At 48.1% G+C, this 5,000-nt stretch overlaps 1 pseudogene; it reads left to right on the top strand.

The window, feature by feature from the left end:
* The window catches only part of LOC135538407 (Golgi apparatus membrane protein TVP23 homolog A-like), a 7,677-nt pseudogene extending 2,794 nt beyond the window's left edge, over positions 1–4,883 (top strand).
* Positions 4,884–5,000: the final 117 nt, after the last annotated feature.

Below are 5,000 nucleotides of genomic sequence, written 5' to 3'. Positions count from 1 at the left end.
GTGTCTGATGTCTGGTGTCTGATGTCTGGTGTCTGATGTCTGTTGTCTGATGTCTAGGTGTCTGATGTCTGGTGTCTGTTGTCTGATGTCTGGTGTCTGATGTCTGGTGTCTGATGTCTGTTGTCTGATGTCTAGGTGTCTGATGTCTGGTGTCTGGTGTCTGATGTCTAGGTGTCTGATGTCTGATGTCTGATGTCTGTTGTCTGATGTCTGTTGTCTGGTGTCTGATGTCTGGTGTCTGATGTCTGATGTCTGTTGTCTGATGTCTAGGTGTCTGATGTCTGGTGTCTGGTGTCTGATGTCTAGGTGTCTGATGTCTAGGTGTCTGTTGTCTGGTGTCTAGGTGTCTGATGTCTGGTGTCTGGTGTCGAGTGTCTGATGTCTGTTGTCTGATGTCTGATGTCTGGTGTCTGATAACTGGTGTCTGATGTCTGTTGTCTGATGTCTGATGTCTGTTGTCTGATGTCTGGTGTCTGGTGTCTGGTGTCTGATAACTGGTGTCTGATGTCTGGTGTCTGGTGTCTGGTGTCTGGTGTCTGATAACTGGTGTCTGGTGTCTGATGTCTGTTGTCTGATAACTGGTGTCTGATGTCTGATGTCTGGTGTCTGATGTCTGATGTCTAGGTGTCTGATAACTGGTGTCTGATGTCTGATGTCTGGTGTCTGATGTCTGTTGTCTGATGTCTGGTGTCTGATAACTGGTGTCTGATGTCTGATGTCTGATGTCTGATGTCTGATGTCTGTTGTCTGATGTCTGGTGTCTGTTGTCTGATAACTGGTGTCTGATGTCTGGTGTCTGATGTCTGATGTCTGGTGTCTGATGTCTGTTGTCTGATGTCTGGTGTCTGATGTCTGTTGTCTGATGTCTGGTGTCTGTTGTCTGATAACTGGTGTCTGATGTCTGTTGTCTGATGTCTGGTGTCTGGTGTCTGATGTCTGTTGTCTGATGTCTGGTGTCTGTTGTCTGATAACTGGTGTCTGATGTCTGTTGTCTGATGTCTGGTGTCTGGTGTCTGATAACTGGTGTCTGATGTCTGGTGTCTGGTGTCTGATGTCTGGTGTCTGGTGTCTGGTGTCTGGTGTCTGGTGTCTGATGTCTGGTGTCTGGTGTCTGATAACTGGTGTCTGATGTCTGGTGTCTGATGTCTGATGTCTGGTGTCTGATGTCTGTTGTCTGATGTCTGGTGTCTGATGTCTGTTGTCTGATGTCTGATGTCTGGTGTCTGTTGTCTGATAACTGGTGTCTGATGTCTGTTGTCTGATGTCTGGTGTCTGGTGTCTGATAACTGGTGTCTGATGTCTGGTGTCTGATGTCTGATGTCTGGTGTCTGGTGTCTGATGTCTGGTGTCTGATGTCTGATGTCTAGGTGTCTGATGTCTGGGTGTCTGATGTCTAGGTGTCTGGTGTCTGGTGTCTGATGTCTGTTGTCTGATGTCTGGTGTCTGGTGTCTGTTGTCTGATGTCTAGGTGTCTGATGTCTGGTGTCTGATGTCTGGTGTCTGGTGTCTGATAACTGGTGTCTGATGTCTGGTGTCTGGTGTCTGATGTCTGGTGTCTGGTGTCTGGTGTCTGGTGTCTGATGTCTGATGTCTGGTGTCTGGTGTCTGGTGTCTGATGTCTGGTGTCTGATGTCTGATGTCTAGGTGTCTGATGTCTGGGTGTCTGATGTCTAGGTGTCTGGTGTCTGGTGTCTGATGTCTGTTGTCTGATGTCTGGTGTCTGTGTGTGTAGTCCTCTGATGTCTGTGTGTGTAGTCCTCTGGTGTCTGTGTGTGTAGTCCTCTGATGTCTATGTGTTGTGTAGTCCTCTGATGTCTGTGTGTGTAGTCCTCTGATGTCTGTGTGTGTGGTCCTCTGATGTCTGTGTGTGTAGTCTCTGGTGTCTGTGTGTGTAGTCCTCTGGTGTCTGTGTGTTGTGTAGTCCTCTGATGTCTATGTGTTGTGTAGTCCTCTGATGTCTGTGTGTGTAGTCCTCTGATGTCTGTGTGTGTAGTCCTCTGATGTCTGTGTTGTGTAGTCCTCTGGTGTCTGTGTGTGTAGTCCTCTGATGTCTGTGTTGTGTAGTCCTCTGGTGTCTGTGTGTGTAGTCCTCTGGTGTCTGTGTGTTGTGTGGTCCTCTGATGTCTGTGTAGTCCTCTGGTGTCTGTGTGTGTAGTCCTCTGATGTCTGTGTTGTGTAGTCCTCTGGTGTCTGTGTGTGTAGTCCTCTGATGTCTGTGTTGTGTAGTCCAATGGTGTCTGTGTGTGTAGTCCTCTGATGTCAATGTGTTGTGTAGTCCTCTGATGTCTGGTGTCTGTGTGTTGTGTAGTCCTCTGATGTCTGTGTGTTGTGTAGTCCTCTGATGTCTATGTGTTGTGTAGTCCTCTGATGTCTGTGTATTTGTGTAGTCCTCTGATGTCTGTGTGTGTTGTGTAGTCCTCTGATGTCTATGTGTTGTGTAGTCCTCTGATGTCTGTGTGTGTAGTCCTCTGATGTCTGTGTGTGTAGTCCTCTGATGTCTGTGTGTTGTGTAGTCATCTGATGTCTGTGTGTTGTGTAGTCCTCTGATGTCTGTGTGTGTAGTCCTCTGGTGTCTGTGTGTGTAGTCCTCTGATGTCTATGTGTTGTGTAGTCCTCTGATGTCTGGTGTCTGTGTGTTGTGTAGTCCTCTGATGTCTATGTGTTGTGTAGTCCTCTGATGTCTGTGTTGTGTGTCCTCTGATGTCTGTGTTGTGTAGTCCTCTGATGTCTGTGTGTGTAGTCCTCTGGTGTCTGTGTGTGTAGTCCTCTGGTGTCTATGTGTTGTGTAGTCCTCTGATGTCTGTGTGTGTAGTCCTCTGATATCTGTGTGTGTAGTCCTCTGATGTCTGTGTTGTGTAGTCCTCTGGTGTCTGTGTGTTGTGTAGTCCTCTGATGTCTGTGTGTGTAGTCCTCTGATGTCTGTGTGTAGTCCTCTGGTGTCTGTGTGTTGTGTAGTCCTCTGATGTCTGTGTGTGTAGTCCTCTGGTGTCTGTGTGTTGTGTAGTCCTCTGATGTCTATGTGTTGTGTAGTCCTCTGATGTCTGTGTGTTGTGTAGTCCTCTGGTGTCTGTGTGTTGTGTAGTCCTCTGATGTCTGTGTGTAGTCCTCTGGTGTCTGTGTGTTGTGTAGTCCTCTGATGTCTATGTGTTGTGTAGTCCTCTGATGTCTGTGTGTGTAGTCCTCTGATGTCTGTGTGTTGTGTAGTCCTCTGATGTCTGTGTGTTGTGTAGTCCTCTGATGTCTGTGTGTGTAGTCCTCTGATGTCTGTGTGTGTAGTCCTCTGATGTCTGTGTGTTGTGTGCCAGTCCTCTGATGTCTGTGTGTTGTGTGGTCCTCTGATGTCTGTGTGTGTAGTCCTCTGATGTCTGTGTGTGTAGTCATCTGATGTCTGTGTGTTATTGTGATCCTCTGATGTCTGTGTGTTGTGTAGTCCTCTGATGTCTGTGTAGTCCTCTGATGTCTGTGTGTGTAGTCCTCTGATGTCTGTGTGTTGTGTAGTCCTCTGATGTCTGTGTGTTGTGCTTAGTCCTCTGATGTCTGTGTGTTGTGTGATCCTCTGATGTCTCTGTGTGGTCATACGGTGTCTGTGTGTGTAGTCCTCTGATGTCTGTGTTGTGTGACCTCTGATGTCTGTGTGTAGTCCTCTGATGTCTGTGTGTGTAGTCCTCTGATGTCTATGTGTTGTATGGTCCTCTGGTGTCTATGTGTTGTGTAGTCCTCTGATGTCTGTGTGTTGTGTAGTCCTCTGATGTCTATGTGTTGTGTAGTCCTCTGATGTCTGTGTTGTGTAGTCCTCTGGTGTCTGTGTGTGTAGTCCTCTGATGTCTGTGTGTGTAGTCCTCTGATGTCTGTGTGTGTAGTCCTCTGATGTCTATGTGTTGTGTGTGTGTGAGTCCTCTGATGTCTGTGTGTGTAGTCCTCTGATGTCTATGTGTTGTGTAGTCCTCTGGTGTCTGTGTGTTGTGTAGTCCTCTGATGTCTGTGTGTGTAGTCCTCTGATGTCTGTGTGTTGTGTAGTCCTCTGATGTCTGTGTGTTGTGTAGTCCTCTGATGTCTGTGTGTGTAGTCCTCTGATGTCTGTGTGTGTAGTCCTCTGATGTCTGTGTGTTGTGTAGTCCTCTGATGTCTGTGTGTTGTGTAGTCCTCTGATGTCTGTGTGTTGTGTAGTCCTCTGATGTCTGTGTGTGTAGTCCTCTGATGTCTGTGTGTGTAGTCCTCTGATGTCTATGTGTTGTGTAGTCCTCTGATGTCTGTGTTGTGTAGTCCTCTGATGTCTGTGTGTGTAGTCCTCTGATGTCTGTGTGTGTAGTCCTCTGGTGTCTATGTGTTGTGTAGTCCTCTGATGTCTTGTGTTGTGTAGTCCTCTGATGTCTGTGTGTGTAGTCCTCTGATGTCTGTGTGTGTAGTCCTCTGATGTCTGTGTGTGTAGTCCTCTGATGTCTGTGTGTGTAGTCCTCTGATGTCTGTGTGTGTAGTCCTCTGATGTCTATGTGTGTTAGTCCTCTGATGTCTGTGTGTGTAGTCCTCTGATGTCTGTGTGTGTAGTCCTCTGATGTCTGTGTGTGTAGTCCTCTGATGTCTGTGTGTGTAGTCCTCTGATGTCTATGTGTTGTGTAGTCCTCTGATGTCTGTGTGTGTAGTCCTCTGATGTCTGTGTGTGTGTAGTCCTCTGATGTCTGTGTGTGTAGTCCTCTGATGTCTGTGTGTGTAGTCCTCTGATGTCTGTGTGTGTAGTCATCTGATGTCTGTGTGTGTAGTCCTCTCCCCAGGCCGGTGGTACGGAGGTGGAGGCCAGGATCTTCTGGTCGGGTCTGATCATCTGTCCTCTCATCTGGACCGGCTTCTTCTTCACCACCCTGTTCTGTCTGAACGCAGACTGGCTGGTAACACACACACACGCACACACACACGCACGCACGCACACACACACACACACGCACGCACGCACGCACGCACACTCACACGCGGGCGCACGCACGCACGCACGCATGCACGCACGC

Source organism: Oncorhynchus masou, unplaced genomic scaffold (genome assembly GCF_036934945.1).
Source record: "Oncorhynchus masou masou isolate Uvic2021 unplaced genomic scaffold, UVic_Omas_1.1 unplaced_scaffold_9553, whole genome shotgun sequence".
Classification (NCBI taxonomy): Eukaryota; Metazoa; Chordata; class Actinopteri; order Salmoniformes; family Salmonidae; genus Oncorhynchus; species Oncorhynchus masou.
The sequence above is the reverse complement of the archived record's forward strand: the minus strand, read 5'-3'. Positions and strand labels throughout refer to the sequence as shown.